We start from the raw sequence: 20,766 nt of genomic DNA, 5'->3' as shown, positions 1-20,766 counted from the left end.
GGAAGAAGATGAAGAGGAGCAGAAGAGGAAGAAGGAGAATGAAGAGAGACAGGTGTAACTGGAGGACAGGGAAGGATATAATTATTTAAATATATATTCAATAAATGAAGAAAGAATGAAAACACACAAAACAAGTGTTGAAATAAGAAGGCAAGTAATAAAAAAAAAACACATGAAAGTACATACACGTATACAGAGAGAGAGAGAGAGAGAGAGAGAGAGAGAGAGAGAGAGAGAGAGAGAGAGAGAGAGAGAGGTACAACGCCTTAGTCGTTGACGCGTCTGCTTATCAAGAAAGCGAAATTTGTACCCGCAAGCTCTGAAAATTAAAATAAAAATAAATCTACAAATTAAAGGGAATTTTAATTTTAAAAAATTGGTTCCCACAGGTTCTTGAAATACAATAAAATAAATCAATAATTTAACTGAACATTTTATTAAAAAAAACTCCAATATGGGATTAGTAAATCAAAAGAGTCATCAAGTCCGGACGACCGAATATTACCACATAGTATTCTCTCCATGATTAAAAGAACGACTCCACTGTTGTTACCGGAAATCCATTTGTAAGCGACCAGAGGTTTCCCGATTCAAAGCCCGGTGTCAAAAACCTGTTGCTTGCTGGTCGGAGCGACGCGTCGGCTGTCCGCTTTAGAAACCGGATATCGGTATCGAGAACGAACTCGCTACAAGAAAGACCTATAAAAGAGAGAGAGAGAGAGAGAGAGAGAGAGAGAGAGAGAGGTCTTGGCCACGACAGACTGCTCTGTGTCAGAGAGGCAATCATTTCGAATCCGTCCAAATTACAGCGATTACAACGGATTTCCAGTGAATGTTTTGGTTCTCCGTGATTCATTATTTGATACTGGCCATCCTCGAGAACCTTTCTGGAATGGAATGGAATATAAAGCCTAGGCCTAAGGCCAAGCGCTGGGGCCTATGATGAGGTCATTCAGCGCTGAAAGGGAAATTGACAGTAAAAAGGTTTGAAAGGTGTAACAGGAGGAAAACCTGGAAGTTGCACTACGAAACAATCCTTAGAAGAGGGTTTAGGGAAGTAAGATGGAAGAAAGAGAATATGAACGAAGGTACAGTAAAATGAATGAAGGGAGTTGCAGCTAGGGGCCGAAGGGACGTTGCAAAGGACCTTAAGTAATGCCTAGAGTGCATCGCGTGAGGTGCACTGACAGCACTAACCCCCTACGGGACGAACCTTTCTGGAATAATTTATGCTTCGATTAAAACGGCACACTGGAATCATTCAGGATTTATGATGCCGGTTTCAAGAGGGATAATCATTCCTGAAAATCGGGAATTATTACGCACGAGTTCTGAAAGACGATCCCTTCTAATTCTTTGCAAATGATCTCATATCAGAAGATACAAGACAATCTTGAATCCTCGGGATTTATGAAGGTAATAATCCATGACCTGGATTTGTTGTCCTGCATTAGAGTGAAATATCATTGTTCACAACAGATTGTGCTGGATTCCAGTAAATGAAAAATTCTCCATCTTTCTGAGTGTCGTTTACTTGTTCTGGAAGGCATCAGAGCCCCCAAAGAAACTTTTATGTTGACCTGGTTTTACCCAAATTGAAAAGAAGGCACCGTGGCTTTTTTAAATAACTCACTATATTTGAACTGAAAAATTTCAAAATATCACCCTTATCGACAAGTTTCAATACTAACTCACCAACAGCACACTCAAACCATCAGCAGTTACAGAAAAAGTTGCAACTTGGATGACTGGCGTGAGAAGTGAATGTGGAATATTAATAATTATGGCTAAAAATGATAGCAGTCAAATGCGACCAACATGCGGATATGAAAGGCATATATGCACGCACCCACGCACACACACATACACACATATATGTGTATGTGTATATATATGCATGTGTGCGTACATATATATATATATATATATATATATATATATATATATATATATATATATATATATATATATATATATATATATATATATATATATGTTCTATATATATATATCGGAGAAGAACAGCTGTTTATTCACAGCAACTGCAAAAGTTTTAATGCATCGTATGACCAACAAAATTCGCGCAGAATTTTTAGAATCTACCACAACCTTTCATGTTCATGTATTACTTATTCATTTAAACAGAAGTGCGTCACCTGCATTTGCAACATGCAAAGTCGAATAATCAACCTCCCTTTGATCGCACTGTTGTTGCAGCCTCCAAATGATTTAGGAATGAAAGTCCATTATAATCTCTCTACGATTAATTAATTTCTCGATTCCCGTTCAGCCGCGTCAGTACAAATCCTCAAATCCGACTGAACTCGATTCGAAGCCAAAGAGTAAAGCCCCAAGGCCTTCAATATATCACATGACAAAATGACCAGCTTTCATGGATGTGTATTTCAAAGTGGTTCCGACGCGGAGAGAGCCATGGCGTTCCCCAAGGGGAGGTGGGCCTTGATGAAGCCTCTGATGTTTTTAAGTTTTCTGCAAAAGAAAACTACTGTGCCGGCTTTGTCTGTCCGTCCGTACTTTTTCTGTCCGCACTTTGTCTGTCCGCCCTCAGATCTTAAAAACTACTGAGGCTAGAGGGCTGCAGATTAGTATGTTAATCATCCACCCTCTAATCATCAAACATACCAAATTGCAGCCCTCTAGCCTCAATAGCTTTTATTTTATTTAAGTTTAAAGTTAGCCATAATAGTGCGTCTGGCAACGATACAGGACAGGCCACCACCGGGCCGTGGTCAAAGCTTCATGGGCCACGGATCATACATCATTATTCCGAGACCGCCGAAAGATAGATCTATTATCGGTGACCTTGATTATACGCTGTACAGAAAACTCGATTGCGCCGAAGTAACTTCGGCTCATTTTTTTACTTGTTTTTTCTAATAACTGATCTCTTCTTTCTGTATTTCCTATTATTACCTTCTTTACCTCTTTCGAATGGACAACATATTCCTTTGAAGCTTGAACTTCAAGTCAATGGCCCCTTTGGTTGGCTTCTTCCTTATGAATAGGGTTCATCTTCCGAATAATAATAATAATAATAATAATAATATAATAATAATAATAATAATAATAATAATAATAATAATAATAATAATAAAGTGAAATTAATGTGGGGAGAAGTATAAAATATATTTCGATTACAGAATAGTCTAATTAAATCAAAAAGAACCATTCTCTGGAAGCTTGAATTCCAAGTTAGTAGCTTAACTGTGGTGCTATGTTCCAGCCAAGAGTCATCAGCAGAGTTCCTGGAGGCCTTAAGAATAATGGAAGTCTCTCTTAACGTAATAATAATAATCCAAATAATAATAATAATAATAATAATAATAATAATAATAAGAACAAATGAAAGGTTCTCCTCAAACCATGGTCGGGCTATGGAGAGGTTATGCCATTCTCCGGAACAGAGTATCAACAGGTACTAGTAGACATCCGCCCCCTCTCCCCAGCCCCTGGAGAACTGAATGGCCATTTCGGCAGTGAAACAATAGGCCTAAATTTTCCGGAGTTTTAATTTGATAACAAAAACAAGGGAAGGGAACGACGAATTTCCTCTCAACTAAGTTTGAAGGGGTTACCTTCAATAGTTTTGGAAATGACTGAGAATGAATAGTCCTATTTCCTCAGAAAAACGATAGGTCTAAACATTCCAATATTAGAAGCTGATAAATTTCGCAAGGAAGAACTTGGTCATTAGGATGTGGAAAAATATTCTGATAAATTTCCAAAAGTCAGTTTTCCAAGAAAAAGTATTTTAATTTTCATAGGGTGGCTTGGAATTAATCTTTAAAAAAAATGTGGAGATCATTTTTTCAAACTGAATTAGTGGTAATACAAAGGTGTCGATGTGACAAAAAGTTAATTATTAAAATGTGTATGTTTTGGAAAAGATAAAGTAGTAGAGGGGGAAAAGAATAATAACAAAGAAATAAATATTCATCGCGATATTGTCTAATTAAGTGAATTAATGAGGGAGAATATAAATACAAACTGGAGGCAATTCAAGTTCGAAAGGGTAGCTGACACCTCTATGCCGAGGAAAGACGCAAATACTTACACAACCTTGGTATCAGCAATTACACCTTTCCCATTACATACTGGACAAGTCCATTAGCCTCATTAAGCATTAATCTTCGATCTTTCCCCACTGAACTGAGTTAGGATGTTGTGTTACCCATCTCGGTTCTCTCAGAAAAACAAAAATAAAAACCTAGACATATCCTAGATGTTAAAGTCAACGGCTGTGAATCGGAAGTCTGGAGAACTTCGGGAAAAATAGGAAATAGATTTTTATTCAGAAGATCAAAACACGGAAGTTTCAGACAGACAGCCACAACAGAAGAGAAGAGAAGAGGAAGGGAAAAAAATAAATCCATCAGGTCCGGCTGCTGTGAATAACAAGACAGGAAGATAAATGGAACAGGAGAAAGGTTTCGCTCTCCAAACTTCGGGCGCTGAAAGATGTACGCTTTCTGCAAACTTGTTAGCAGGTGTCATTCACAATGGAACGAGCCGGAAACTTTTTTTGTTTTTGTTTTTTTATTTTTTCCCCTCCGGCGTCTTCTATTCTCGCGTCAGAGGGATTAAACACGAAACTCAACATGTCACATTTCAGGATAATATTATTCGAAATGTGAGATCCTCCAGTTCCGAAACTTTTCGGAAAATACGACGGAAAGGTTGGTCTCAAAAATGGAATATGAGAATGGACATTTTAACTCCTGGGATTCTAGATAGGATTCATACCCAAAGCATCCATATAGGCCTATTATTGGACATGACCTCCCAGGAGCAAGCTTCTCTCTCTCTCAGTATGTATATAATATATATATATATATATATATATATATATATATATATATATATATATATATATATATATATATATATATATATATAACATTATATATATATATTATATATATACATATTATAAATATCGTGCCTCAAACTCAAAAGGAACTGAACCTCTCTCAAAATAAGGGAATAAATGAAAAATCAAAGCCAGAAGGTAGTCTGTAGCTAGCTGTCTCCCCAGTTGGTGACCCCCTTTTGTTAAACTAAAAGCTCCCATTGGTAAGCACCTGTAGGCTTTGTGAAACTGTACTCTAATGACATTTTTCTCTCAGCCGCCCTGTTTACTACTTTTCTGCCGGTGGATTCTTTTGTGTTCCAGGAGATCGTAGATCGGAGATAGCCGGAGGCAAATCTTGAGGAGACAAACAATTCTTCCCAAGCGGGGAAAAAATCCTGGAAGTTGCTGGAACGAGCCAGTAGTCAAAGACTCAAAGCGAGAGCGACAACTCACCTTCCTTCTCCAAGGGGCCTTTCTCCTAATGGCCTCTCTGTCCTGACGGCAGGCCAACCCCAACCGCCCCCTCAAGGCGGCCTAACACAACTGAAGGAAGGAACGGCTCTACTCATTGCTTTATGAAGTAGATGCAATTTACAAAGGTACGTCTTGGAAAGAGGGAATCTGCCTGGCTTCTGTTATCTTTTTCTCTCGTACTTACTCACATTTAAATATTCCGTTCATTCTACTCTCAAGTGCAGTGTAGGGTAAGTGTTTCAGGAGCTCCTTTGGAGACAATGAATTAGATTAAAGTATTCCCCTTTTGCAGAAGCAGAATTAAAGTAACGCTCCCTACCGATTCTTGCCGTAATTCACTTATATGTGTGAGACGGTAATTAAGGCAGTGTGTTAAATAGACATCTCTCTGTCCCTACAGGAGTGATGCCCCGCGGTTTTATTCCAAGTGTGCGTCCATCCTGACCCAAGATTGCCGGGAATTGACATGTTAGAAAACTCCATTGCAGTCACCTTCATTTATCAAGGGAATAAATTCCCCTTATTTTATGTTGTCCCACTGCAGTGGGTTCTTTCCAGTTATTATTATTTAGCAGTGTCCTAGTGTCATTTACGCTGTTTATTACCCTGTAAATTTATAATTAAAGTAATTGTAAATTACTAGGAATATCACTTGGCGACCTTTACCCATTTTTTCATTGTTCTTTTCCCCCTTACATTTTTATGGCAATTGGCAAGACTAGCTGTGTAAGTATTAAAATCAATCATTCAGCCACAGACGTAACATATATATATATATATATATATATATATATATATATATATATATATATATATATATATATATATATATAATAACAATAATATATACATATATATGAAAAGCATTCAATAGCAAAATCAGGTTTCTCTCTCTCTCTCTCTCTCTCTCTCTCTCTCTCCCTCTCTCTCTCTCTCTCTCTCTCTCTCTCTCTCTCTCTCTCTCTCTCCGTGATTGGGTCTTTTTGGCATTTGCAATCCTCATGAAAACAGTTCAGGGGAGCCAAATTTTATGACTGAAGCCTAAGCACACACAGCCACACACAACCTTTTGAAATGGAATGGTTTCAGATCCCAAATCCTACGGGCACAGAGCCTGGGATGGTGATCCTTGAGGTGGTGTACGAATTAACGAGTCTTCTGCAGTTTCCATTTCCAGTGGAGGGGCATTAACAGATACAAGGGTATTGTGCACATGATTTGACTGACGCTTTCTCTCTCTCTCTCTCTCTCTCTCTCTCTCTCTCTCTCTCTCTCTCTCTCTCTCTCTCTCTCTCTCTATCTTTCTCTCTCTCTCTCTCTGTCTCTCTCGTTCTTTGTCTGTCTGTCATGTCTCTCTCCCTATTGTATACTATATATATATATATATATATATATATATATATATATCTGCTATATATATATATATATACTATATATATATATATATGCATATGTGTGTGTGAGTGTGTGTACGATTGACCCTCATTCTCTCTCTCTCTCTCTCTCTCTCTCTCTCTCTCTCTCTCTCTCTCCTCTCTCTCTCTCTCTATGCAATCTGAACTTCGTATTGGAAACTGACCCCAGATTAAAACTTGGGAGAGGAAGCTACGATTGTTTTTATGCTTACCTAAGCAATGAATTATCTAAGCGGCCGGTCGATTGCAGTGGGGGGAGAAAAAATAGAAAGAGCAAAAGAAAAAAATTTAAAAAGCAAAATAAAAACTACTCGATGAGGTCAGTCAAGTACTAAACTCGTAGAGGTAATGCATGTAATCCTAGAGAAATAAATACATGCATTGTTAATGTTCGTATCTTGCATTAGTATGGCTGTTTCCAGCTTCTGACCTTTTTTCTCTTTTACTTCGCAAAAAAGGGATCCCATTTCTTGTCCGATAATGTCATTCAGCGCTGAAAGGGAAACTAAGAGTAAAAAGCAATTTAAAGGCGTAACAGGAGGAAAACCTGGCAGTTGCCCTATGTAACAATTGTTAGGAGAGACAAATTGTTAGAGAGAAGGTAGGAAAGAGGCAAATTGTTAGGAGAGGGTGGAAGGAGCAGGAGCATTATTGGGAGGAGGAGAGAGGGTGGGAACAAATTGAGGAGAGGTGAAAGAGCAAATTGTTAGGAGAGGGTGGAAATTCTTAGGCAAATTCTTGGAGAGGGTGGAATTAGATTGTTAGGAGAGGGTGGAAAGAGGCAAATTGTTAGGAGAGAGGTGGTGGGCAAATTGTTAGGAGAGGGGTGGAAAGAGGCAAATTGTTAGGAGAGGGTGGAAAGGAGTGGGAATTGTTAGGAGGAGGGGGTGGAAAGTGGAAGAGGGTGGAAAGGGCAAATTGTTAGGAGGGGTGGAAAGGAGGCAAATTGTTAGGTGAAGAGGAGAGGAGAGGGTGGTAAATTGTTGGGAGAGGGGTGGAAAAGAGGGCCATTGTTAGGAGGAAGGGTGGAGGAGGCAAATTGTTGGAGAGGGGTGGAAAGAGCAAATTGTTAGGAGGGTGGAGCAAATTGGTGGAAGAGAGAGGTTAGCAAAATTGTTAGGAGAGGGTGGAAGAGAGGCAAATTGTTAGGAGAGAGAGGTGCTAGGAGGAGAGGGTGGGGAGCAAATTATTGGAGAGAAGGGTGGAAAGGCAAATTGTTAGGAGAGGGTGGAAAGAGGCAAATTGTTAGGAGAGGGTGGAAAGAGGCAAATTGTTAGGAGAGGGTGGAAAGAGGCAAATTGTTAGGAGAGGGTGGAAAGAGGCAAATTGTTAGGAGAGGGTGGAAAGAGGCAAATTGTTAGGAGAGGGTGGAAAGGCAAATTGTTGGTGGAGAGGGGTGGAAAGAATTAAAAGGAGAGAGGGTGGGAGGCAAATTATTAGGAGGGTGGGCAAAAGAAGGGTGGAAAAAGAGAATAGAGGTGTTAGGAGAGGCTGAAGGAGAGGTGTTGGAAAGAATAGGTGTTAGGAGAGGTGATGGGGTGGGAGAGGGTGGGAAAGGAGAGGGTGGAGAAGAGGTGCTAGGAGGGTGGAAAAGGCAAATTAGGAGGAGGGTGGTTAGGTGTTAGGAGGGAGGGTTGGAAAGTGGGGTGTTAGGAGAGTCAAGATGGTGAAAAGGACTAAAGGAAGGTGGAAAGAGCCAAGATTAGGTGTTAGGAGAGGGTGGAAAGAGGCAAAGTGCTAGGAGGAGAAAGGAATAATTGTTAGGAGGGGTGGAAAAGCAAATTGTTAGGAGAGTACTGGAAAGAGGCAGGTTAGGAGGGTGTAAATTGGAAAGAATTGTTAGGAGAGAGATTGGAAAAGGCAAAAAGGGTTATTGTTAGGAGGAGGAGAGGCATTAAATTGTTAGGAGAGGGGTGGAGAAGAAGGTGGTGTTTGGAAAGGAGCAAATTGTTTAGGAGAGAGGGGGTGGAGGGTGGAAAGAGGCAGAATTGTTAGGAGAGGGGTGGAGGAGGGTGGAAGTTAGGAGGGTGGAAAGAGACAAAAGAGGGTGGAAAAGGAGTAATTGTTGGAGGAGGAATTGGAAAGAGGCAAAATTGTTAGGAGAGGATGGAAAGAGGCAAATTGTTAGGAGGAATTTAAGAAGAGAGTGGGGTGTTAGGAGAGGGTGGAAAGAGCAGAATTGTTAGGAGAGAGGTGGAAAGAGCAGGTACACAATACAAGAAATGAAAAAATCTGCAGCTAGGGGGCAAAAGGGACGCCGCAAAGACCCTTAAGTAATGCCTACAGTGCACCGCGCGAGTGAAATTCCGATATCGAGCAAGGAGGTCCCGATTCAACCTCCTTGATATCAGTACCTTACATTCCTCAGTTTTCAGGTGCGGGGATCCTACCGAACATTTCATAACCTATATTTCCTACGTATTAACTCGAAGGATTAGTGTTAAAAGGAAATGAACAAATAAAAATAAAATCCATTCCACATAATCTGCACCCTATCATATATGAAGTACCTCGGCAAAGTCCAACTTAATAGCGAATTCTTAGGCTTCTGTTCATCTAAAATCTTATTGCTGAATACTTTGTCACACTATCATTTTACCAATACTTTTTTTTTTTTTTTTACAAAATAAAGGTTCATCCTTTTACACAGCGCAATGTCATTGTACAATACTCCAAGGTGGCTCTCAATCTTTTATAAGTCTCTGTTAGTTGTAAAGAACCTCAGGGTCCACAACAGTCCTCTTATTCCCTTCCACACTTTAATAAGATTACGGGCAGCCTTTGGCCTATAGTCAGTGCTGGTATAAGGCCGGACTTCATCTAAACCAAATAAATAGATAGTGAAATATAGAAATACTTATTAAAACAAATAAATAAATTAAATAAATAAATAATTATTATTATTCAGAAGAAAATTCAAGCTTCCAAAGTATATGGTGCTCATTATGAAGTAAGAGAAAGTAAAGGGAAATACAGAAAGAAGAGATAACTTATTAAAAATTTAAAAAATAAATTAACAAATTACTAAATAGACAAAAATGCAAGTAAATTATTAAAATGCTAGGAGAATTGTATTAGGGCAGTAATGCACTGCATCTCCGCTTGAACTTTTGAAGTTCCAATTGCACGACGTCCTCAGGGAGACTAAATATATAAACATGTAATACTTACACTCAGGTGACGTGAACGAAATTCTAAATTTCAAAAGTAGTGCAAATGCAACTTGCAAAATGAAGGACCTTCCAAACTAGATTCAACAGGCACGGACTAAAGCCATCAATTGCAAGAGATATCAGCGTGGGAGTGTGATCACAGATTACCTTTGAAACGGGAGACGGATTACAGTTACAGAGAGAGAGAGAGAGAGAGAGAGAGAGAGAGAGAGAGAGAGAGAGAGAGAGAGAGCTCCCTCCAAACAATGATGCAGTTTCCTATCAAAGGGAGAGTATTCTTTCCCCCAAATCAGATTACAAAGGATTGCTTATGCAACGGCAAGCTGGATAATTTGCTAAAGAAAAATTTTTGGCGTGTTGATTACTTTAAGCTTTTTACTGCAATTCCCCCTCCCCTCTCTCTCTCTGTACATGTATGTATGTATGTATGTATGTACTTATGTATGTATCTCTCTCATATTGTATATATGTATATATAAATACATATATTATAATATAATATATAATTATAATACATATATATATATGTATATATATATGCATGTATTTATTATATATATTTATATATATATATACATATAGTGCCCACCGGAGAAAAACTTATACTATACCTCAGATACATTGATAGATCACAGTTTAGTTATGTATATGGGTGATATTAATACCTAAAATGAGTGGCACCCATTTACGTGCATCAGGTGCACAACTCACTCAAAATAAGTTAAGACAGCAGCAGACACTGTCCTGGTGAATCACGGTTTTGGTTAGCATGTGGATGGGTGACCGTCAATTAATACCTAAAACAGTGACACCGGATTAGGATTACGCGCATTTGGAATTGAATATAAATTTCCTGCCAAGCGCTAGGAAGTTAGACTAACTGGAAGCAGATGTAAAAGGATTTAAAGGAGTAACAGGAGGAAAACCTCGCAGTCACACTATGAAACAATTGTTAAGAGGAAGTTGGTAGAAAAAGAAAGAGAATATAAACGGAGGCGCAGTACAAGGTATGAAAGGGGTTGCAGCTCGGGACCGAAGGGACGCTGCAAAGAACCTTAAGTAATGCCTGCAGTGCAACGCTTGAGGTGCACTGACGCCACTACCCCTCTACGAAGGCGATTTGGCTTTGCAACATTAAACTCCCAAACTACGGAATGGGAGCGTGTTTGCCGTTCAAATGTCAACATCGACTCCAGCGCAACCTACGAAGATTTTCCAATTAGAACCGACTCCCATTAAAACTCACCATCGCTTCGATCCCAATAACGTCAATAATGTTCATGAACATTCATCATGACATTACCATCCTCCCTCGTCCAGGCTATGCAATAACGCCCCGATCTGTGTTGGTTATTGAATTCCATGCTCCCGAATGCAAGACCAAAAAAAAAAAAGTCACAAAATTTGAACAAAGGGGATGATTGCTGCTGATACGCGTGAGGCTTCATTCGTTAATCAAAACTCTTGGAGTGGCGATGTAATTGTTCCGTGAATCTGCGTCGTCCTGACTCTCTCTCTCTCTCTCCAAGTCCAGACAGATGCAGATGTAGAGACCAAAGATGTAGAAACAGAAGCAGATGTAGAGACAGAAGAAGATTTATAGACAGAGGCAGATGAAGAGCTAGAGACACAAGCAGATGTGGAGACAGAAGCAGATGTAGAGACAGAATCACACGTAGATATAGAAGAGACAGAAGCACATGTAAGATTTATAGACAGAAGCAGAGAAGGCATGACAGAAGCAGATGCAGAGACAGAAGATTTATAGACAGAAGCAGATTAAGAGAGCAGAAGCACATGCAGAGACAGAAGATTTATAGACAGAAGCAGATGAAGGCTAGAGACAGACAGTGTAGAGACAGAAGATTTGTAGAGAACAGATGAAGGCTAGAGACAGAAGCATGTAGAGACAGAAGATTTATAGGCAGAAGCAGATGAAAGAGCTAGAGCAGAAGAGACTAGAGACAGAAGATTTATAGACAGAAGCAGATGATGAGCCTGAGAGCTAGAGACAGAAGCAGATGTAGAGCCTGAGAGAGACAGAACACATTTATAGACAGAAGCAGATGAAGCATGCTAGAGAGGCAGAAGAGACAGAAAGCATTTAGAGACAGAAGCAGCATGAAATTTAGAGACAGGAGGCAGATGTAGAGACAGGAATTTAGAGACAGAAGCAGATGAAGACAGAGCCTGGGAGATGAGAGACAGAATTTATAGACAGATGCAGATGAAAGGCCTGAGAGAGACAGAAGCAGATGTAGAGACAGAAGAGAGACAAGAAGCAGATGAAGAGCTAGAGACAGAAGGCAGATGTAGAGGCAGAGTTATAGACAGAAGCAGATGTAGAGATAGAAGAAGCAGATGTAGAGACAGCAGATGTTATAGACAGAGCAGATGCAGAAGCAGATTTACAGACAGAAGAGATTTATAGACAGAAGCAGATGAAGAGAGTAGAGACAGAGCAGATCAGGGGGCAGAAGCAGATGTGAACAGAATCACACGTAGCCTGAGACAGAAGCAGAAGTTGAGATACAGCACATGTAGAGACAGAAGAGACAGAAGCACATGAGAGACAGACGAGGCAGAAGCAGATTTACAGGCAGAAGGGCAAGCAGGTAGAAGAAGCAGATGTAGAGGCCTGAGACAGAAGCAGATGTGGAGACAGAAGCATATAGAGACAGAGAAGAGGCAATGAATGCAGAGCCTGAGACAAGCAGATGTGGAGACAGAAGCACATATAAGAACAGAAAGACAGAAGCAGATGTAGAGCCTAGGAAGACAGGAGCACATGTAGAAATAGAAGAGACAGAAGCGGAGTGCAAGAAGACAGACAGAGGCAGAAGCAGTTTACAGGCAGAAGAGACAGGCAGAGTAGAGACAGAAGCAGATGTGGAGCCTCAGACAGAAGCAGATGTGGAGATAGAAGCACATGCCAAGAGATAAGATGCAGAGCCTGAGAGAAACAGATGCAGAGCCACAGAGAAGACAGAAGCAGATGTAGAGACAAGAAGAGACAGAAGCAGATTTACAGACAGAAGAGCAGAAGCAGATTTAGAGGCAGAAGCGGAAGAGAGTAGGGCAAACAGATGTGAGATCAGACAGTAAGAGACAGATGTGGAGACAGAAGCATGTAAAGAGATAGAGACAGAGCAGATGCCAGGGCCTGAGAGAGACAGAGGGCACATGTAGAGAGATAGAAGAGACAGAAGCAGATGTAGAGACAGACGAGGCAGAAGCAGATTTACAGACAGAAGAGACGGAAGCAGGTAGAGACATAAGCAGATGTAGAGCCTGAGAGAGACAGAAGCAGATGTAGAGCCTGAGAGAGACAGAAGCAGATGTAGAGCCTGAGAAGAGACAGGAGGCACATGGCAGAGACAGAAGAGACAGAAGCAGATGTAGAGACAGACAGGCAGAAGCAGATTTTACAGACAGAAGAGAGCAAGCAGATGTTGAGCCTCAGACAGAAGCAGATGTGGAGACAGAAGCACATGTAAGAGACAGAAGAGACAGAAGCAGATGTAGAGCCTGAGAGAGACAGGAGCACATGTAGAGATAGAAGAGACAGAAGCAGATGTAGAGACAGACGAGGCAGAAGCAGATTTACAGGCAGAAGAGAGGCTTGAGCAGGGCAGAGACAGCAGATGTTGAGCCTCAGACAGACAGATGTGCAGATGTAGAGCCTGAGAGAGATAGAAGAGACAGCAGAGATAGAAGAGAAAGACAGAAGCACATGTAGAGACAGAAGAGACAGAAGCAGATGTAGAGACAGACGAGGCAGAAGCAGATTTACACAGAAAGAGAGACGGAACAGGTAGAGGCTACAGGCAGATGTGATGCCTGAGACCCCTGAGAGAGACAGATGATGGGGGCAAGAAAGCACAGAGAGACAGAAGACAGAAGAGAGTAGAAGAGACAGAAGCACATGTAGAGATAGAAGAGACAGAAGCAGATGTAGAGACAGACGAGGCAGAAGCAGATTTACAGACAGAAGAGACGGAAGCAGGTAGAGACAGAAGCAGATGTAGAGCCTGACAGAAGCAGATGTGGAGACAGAAGCACATGTAAGAGACAGAAGAGACAGAAGCAGATGAGCCCAGAGAGAGCTGCAGAGAAAGACAGCACATGTAGAATGAAGAGAGGCAGATGTAGACACAGAGAGACAGAAGAGAGATGAAGCAGACAAAGCAGATGGTATCTTAGAGACAAAAACCAGAGATAGGAAACTACACAAACAGAAACAAAGAAGAGACATAAGCAGATGTAGAGCCTGAGAGAGACAGAAGCAGATGTAGAGCCTGAGAGAGACAGAAGCACATGTAGAGACAGAAGAGACAGAAGCAGATGTAGAGACAGACGAGGCAGAAGCAGATTTACAGACAGAAGAGATTTAAAAGCATATTAGAGACAGAAGCAGATGTAGAGCCTGAGGACAGAAGCATGGAGAAGTATGTGAGAGACAGAAGAGACAGAAGCAGATGGTAGAGTTTCAGAGAGACAGGCCACTAAGGCAGAGACAGGTAAGAGACAGAAGCAGATGTAGAGACAGACGAGGCAGAAGCCAGATTTGCAGGACAGAGAGACGCAGCAGGTAGAGACAGAAGCAGATGTAGAGCCAGAAGCAGATGTAAGAGACAGAGATAGCTACACAAGACAGAAGCAGATGTAGAGCTGAGAGAGACAGAAGCAGATGTAGAGCCTGAGAGAGACAGAAGCACAAGAACAGATGTAGAAGCCAGAAGAGACAGAAGAGATGTAGAGACAGAAGCAGATGTAGAGCCTGAGGACAGAAGCATGGAGAAGTATGTGAGAGACAGAAGAGACAGAAGCAGATGGTAGAGTTTCAGAGAGACAGGCCACTAAGGCAGAGACAGGTAAGAGACAGAAGCAGATGTAGAGACAGACGAGGCAGAAGCCAGATTTGCAGGACAGAGAGACGCAGCAGGTAGAGACAGAAGCAGATGTAGAGCCTGAGAGAGGTTAGGAAGCATTACTTTTAGAGATAGACGAGTGGTTTTAGATTTTATAGATGGTGTAAGAGACGGGAAGCAGGTAGAGAGCAGAAGCAGATGAGCCTGAGACAAAGTTTATGAAGTGGAGATAGAAGGCCATGTGGCATAGAGAGCAGAAGCACATGTAGAGATAGAAGAGACAGAAGCACATGTAGAGACAGAAGAGACAGAAGCAGATGTAGAGACAGACGAGGCAGAAGCAGATTTACAGACAGAAGAGACGGAAGCAGGTAGAGACAGAAGCAGATGTAGAGCCTGAGAGAGACAGAAGCACATGTAGAGATAGAAGAGACAGAAGCACATGTAGAGACAGACGAGTGTAGAAGGTGATTTACATAGACAGAAGAGACGCAAAGTTATAGAGAGCAGAAGCAGACATGTAGAGCCTGAGAGAGGTTGGTAGCCAAAGAAGTGGAGATAGGAAGTACATGTAAGAGATATGAAGAGACATAAGCAGATGTAGAGTCTGAGAGAGACAGAAGCAGATGAGCCTGAGAGAGAGCAGATGCAGAGAAGAAGATTTAGAAGAGACAGAAGCAGATGAAGAGACTGAGACAGAAGCAGATGTAGAGACAGAAGATTAGAGACAGAAGCAGATGAAGAGCTGAGAGACAGAGGCAGATGTGAGATAGAGACAGAAGATTTATAGACAGAAGCAGATGAAGAGCTGAGAGAGACAGAAGAAGCACATGAAGAGACAGAAGATTTATAGACAGAAGCAGATGAAGAGACAAGAGATAGTAAAGCTTGAGACATGTAGAGACAGACGAGCAGACAGACGCAGACAGAAGAGACGAAGCAAAGGTAGAGACAGAAGCAGATGTAGAGCCTCAGACAGAAGCAGAAGTGGAGATAGGGGCCATATGTAAGAGACAGAAGAAGAGAAGATGTGAGCCTGAGAGAGACAGAAGCACACAGAGATAGAAGAGACAGAAGCACATGTAGAGACAGACGAGGCAGAAGCAGATTTATTAGACAGAAGAGACGGAATATGTGGAGATAGAAGCAGATGTAGAGCCTGAGAGAGACAGGAAGTTAGAAGTGAGATAGAAGCACATGTAAGAGACAGAAGAGACAGAAGCAGATGTAGAGCCTGAGAGAGACAGAAGCAGATGTAGAGACAGAAGATTTATAGACAGAAGAGACAGAAGCAGATGAGACAGACGAGACAGAAGCAGATTTAGAGACAGAAGATTTAGAGACAGAAGCAGATGAAGAGCCTCAGACAGAAGCAGAAGTGGAGAGAGAAGATTTATAGACAGAAGCAGAGAAGAGCTAGAGACAGAAGCCAGAGTGGAGACAGAAGCAGATGTAGAGACAGAAGATTTAAGAACAGAAGCAGATGAAGAGCTAGAACAGAAGAGACAGAGAGGCAGAAGATTTATAAGACAGAAAGCAGATGAAGAGGTAGAGACAGAAGCAGATGTAGAGACAGAAGATTGGAGACAGAAGCAGATGAAGAGCAGAAGAGACAGAGGCAGATGTAGAGACAGAAGAGAGACAGAAGCAGATGAAGAGCTGAGAGAGACAGAAGTAGAGATGGAAGGAGACAGAAGATTTATAGACAGAAGCAGATGAAGAGCTAGAGACAGAAGCAGATGTAGAGACAGAAGATTTATAGACAGAAGCAGATGAAGAGCTAGAGACAGAAGCAGATGTAGAGACAGAAGATTTATAGACAGAAGCAGATGAAGAGCTAGAGACAGAAGCAGATGTAGAGACAGAAGATTTATAGACAAAGCAGACAGAGCTAGAGACAAAGCAGATGTAGAGAACAGAAGATTTAGAAACAGAAGCAGATGAAGAGCCAGGAGAGAGTAGATGCAGAAAGAAGATTTGAAACAGGTTAAACAGATGAAGATGTAGAGACAGAGAGGCAGATGTAGAGACAGGCCATATACCATGTAAGGAGTGCACGGGAACATATGGGAGATTGTGTTGCAGTTCTGTACGAAGTCAAATTGGTCGACGAATGACGGAGGAGACAGAGACAGGAGGATGTGTAGAAACATTAGCAGATGTAGATAGAGAAGCATAGTTAGGGCGTGTATGAGTGTACAGTATGTCTGTGAAATGATCGTACTACAGTTTTTTGTACAAAGTCAAATTGGTCGAGAAAGTGACAGAGAAAAAGCATTTTTGCGTCGAGTAATTTCAGGGCAAGTTTCATACCATTTAATGATACTTAAGGACACAGATGATAGTATACTTTTATATTTGCATAAATATAACACTAATTTTGTAATATTTTTAAATACTTAAAATCCTTTATTATAAGACTGTCTGTTCTGTACTGATGAGGTAAAAATATACATTCTGTATCCAAATAACGTCCCTATCCCTCTCTCTCTCTCTCCCTCTCTCTCTCTCTCTCTCTCTCTCTCTCTCTCTCTCTCTCTCTCTCTCTCTCTGTTTCTTCATGTTTAACTACATTGCATTTGCAATGTGCAGCTACATATCTCCCTGTCTGTTTCTCTGTACATACATACATATACATACATATATATATATATATATATATATATATATATATATATATATATATGTATATGTATGTATATGTATATATATGTGTGCGTGTGTGTGTGTTTAATGCGTAAACATAACACCAGAATAAACTTCTAAAATACAAATCTTATTTCCCTGATATGTATGTATCTATCTATCTATCTATCTATCTATCTATCGGTTTAATACAAAAACGCAAAAACAGAGCAAACTTCGAAACAAACAACACAAGGGGTGCACCGACGTGACGTTATCTTCACCCGGGCCAAATCAGCTCCAAAATCCGCGAAGAGCGTGCGATCTCCGTCCCGACATTGGCCATGACTCTCGGACTCAGGCAACAACAACAAAGGAACGACAACCCTTAAACAGCGCAATTCAAAGGTGCAGGAGACGACCAAAACACCCCCTTTTAAGGAGAGGATCCCCCCTCCGGAGGAGGTCCTGCGCGCGCGATCCTGAGGAGTCTTCCGCAGCAAGCAGGATTTCGAGTCACGATCTCGTCCGGAGGTGTGGCATTGGCGCTGTGACCTCTTATACGGGGGTGACCTCTTACGCTGTGACCTCCCGTTGCCCTTGTCTCGTGCAGTGGCCACGGGACTCCTAGAGGGTTCGGTCGTGACATTGGAGGGGGGAAAGAAGGGAGGGTTTGGTTCATATAATGGGGGTCTAGTCCAGATATGGTTAACAGGCCACAGAAAATGACAAATAAAGGGATTTATGTAGTTACCATTAAAATAAAAATACAAACTAATGGAAAACATTTCTTGAAACTGTTTACATCCTATATTTAAGCCTCCATTTTATTCCTTTGTCAATGATATGGCTTTCGCCAGTGAAAGATAGGTCCCTGAGATAAGAAGTGCACCTCTGCAAAAAATTGCAAAATTTAGCAATAACAATGGTACTGTACCCAAAGATGAAAAGCATTTCAAATAACAATGGTAATGTACCCAAGGATAAGACATATTTCAAATTGCAACGATATTGTACCCAAAGATGATAAATATTTCGAATAGCAATGGTAGTGTACGTAACAATTAGATATATTTCAGAATCTCCAGACAGCTCTTTGAATCGACGTTCTCCTTAATTCATGCTCTAAAGAGCTTTTCGCCTTTAGTGAATTCGCTCTAGTTACAACATTTGGTGGGTTCTCTCCCTGTCTGAACACGTGACGTCACGCGACCTATCGTGACTGAAGGTCCGTGTTCAGCTTGACCCAGGTTTTGTATACAAAGGGACCAGACGTATCACCTTGTTGTACTGATACGCTCACACTTTTTTTGTCTATTTTTCTTCCTTCTTCTTCTTCATCTTCTTCTTCTTCTTCTTCTTCTTCTGAGATTAAGTAAGGACGTAAAAGGCAAAAGAAGACTTTAACGTCTCAAGTGTACCGATCTGACAAGCTGAAAGTCCTTTTTAAGTCCAAGAAGACTAGGAGGAGGGATGGAAAATGGCGAGACTTAACCTCGATGTCACAGAGAGATTTGCCCCCTGAAGAGGATTATATTTGAGGAAAAACGGAAGCAGGAGGAGAGTTCCAAAACTTGACATCGGAGGGAAAGAAACACATGACGAACTGCGCTGTCTGAGAAGACTGTTTTTTTTTTTTTTTTTCAGAATAACAATTGTGGTAATAAGCGGCCTGACAGCAATACTTATCTGCCTCCTGAAGAGGATTATATTTAAGGGAAAACGAAAGCAGGAAGAGAATTCCAAAACTTGGTAGTAGAGGGAAAGAAACAATGAAGAACTGCACTGCTTAATGGGATCAATTTTTTCCACATAATAATAATTATGGTACTGGGTGGCCTGACAGCGATACTAGTTCCTCGTTGGACGAATCGGTAGAGTTCTCGGCTACACTCTGCTAAGCCCCAGATCGAGTCTCCGACCGGCCAATGAAGAATTAGAGGAATTTATTTCTGGTGATAGAAATTCATTTCTCGGTATAATGTGATTCGGATTCCACAATAAGCTGTAGGTCTCGTTGCTAGGTAACCAATTGGTTCTTAGCCACGTAAAATAAGTCTAATCCTTCGGGCCAGCCCTAGCAGAGCAGTTAATCAGCTCAGTGGTCTGGTTAAACTAAGATATACTTAACTTTTTGACGGCGATACTATGAGAAAACAATCTTCCGATACACATAAACGCGACTAACCGGCCCTATGACGTCATCATGGAATTTTACAAGCTCCTTATCTACTCTGCCAATCAACGATATTTTTTAAACATTATTTCTATCCCATGTGAAAAAACATACAATCATTACAAGACCTCAAATAAGAGAACCGAAGTCAATATTAACGATAAGAAATATGAAGGTATAGAATGGAATGCAAAGAAAAATTTAGGCCTATGGCCATGCGCTGGGACCCACAAGGTCATTCACAGCTGAAAGAGAAATTAAGATGAAAGCGTTGTTAAATGTGTAACAGGAGGAAAACCTCGCAGTTGCACTATGAAAGAATTGTTAGGAGAGGGTGGAAAATAAGATGGAAGAAAGAGAATATGAACAGGGGTATATTAAAAGGAATGAAAGGGGTTGCAGCTAGGGGACGGATGGACACTGCAAAGAACCTCAAGTAGTACCTACAGTGCACCGCATGAGGTGCACTGACGGAACTAGTCCCCTACGAAGCCAAGAAGAGACACAAGTATGCTAGGCGATAAATTTCTGACTCACATCGGGATCGAACCCCGGTCTCTCAAATGAAAGGCAAGGGCGCTACCAACTGACCCAGTTAATGGCTTTCAGGATTAGTTTTGATTGTGTCAAAGTCGATTCAATGAAAGGGGGAAATGGTATCTAAGTGACTTCAAAATAAAATATTAGCTATTATAAAATTGTTCCTCCCTTGTTCACAATGATTTAGTTACTTCTTACATACTGTAACCTGTTGCCAATCGCACTGAACTCATACGGTTGGCTGCAAGTTTCAGCAACCACTAGGTTTCAGATGGCAGACTGAAAAGGAAAGCCATCTGACTATATTTCTTTTCTCGTGACTATACAAATCACTGTGCACTGTAAAAGAAAAATGAAAAAAAAATCATATAAGGTCAGTGTGCACCGTAACTTAAACTTAATGACCGAAAAATAATTAATGCATTTTATGCTAAAATAAAATGTTTTCACATTTTCTATTGAATGTACTTTTCGCGTGCACATTCGAGTTTTAAAAATGAGGGAACTGAAGCATTCTCAATGAATATTAAAAATACATAAAAAAAAACTCTTATCGCTGAATCAAAATCTGTAGACGAATCTCATCCATTCCTTCCCACCTCTGAACTTTTCAAAACAA

At 40.9% G+C, this 20,766-nt stretch overlaps 1 long non-coding RNA gene across 1 annotated transcript in view; it reads right to left on the bottom strand.

Annotated features, from left to right (window-relative positions):
• LOC136833403 (uncharacterized) overlaps positions 1-20,766 on the bottom strand; it is a 241,961-nt gene that overhangs the window by 216,976 nt on the left and 4,219 nt on the right. The window lies entirely within an intron of this gene.

This window comes from Macrobrachium rosenbergii, chromosome 51 (assembly GCF_040412425.1).
Source record: "Macrobrachium rosenbergii isolate ZJJX-2024 chromosome 51, ASM4041242v1, whole genome shotgun sequence".
In the NCBI taxonomy this organism is placed as follows: Eukaryota; Metazoa; Arthropoda; class Malacostraca; order Decapoda; family Palaemonidae; genus Macrobrachium; species Macrobrachium rosenbergii.
Note: the sequence above shows the minus strand (reverse complement) of the source record. Positions and strands in the feature narration are given on the sequence as shown.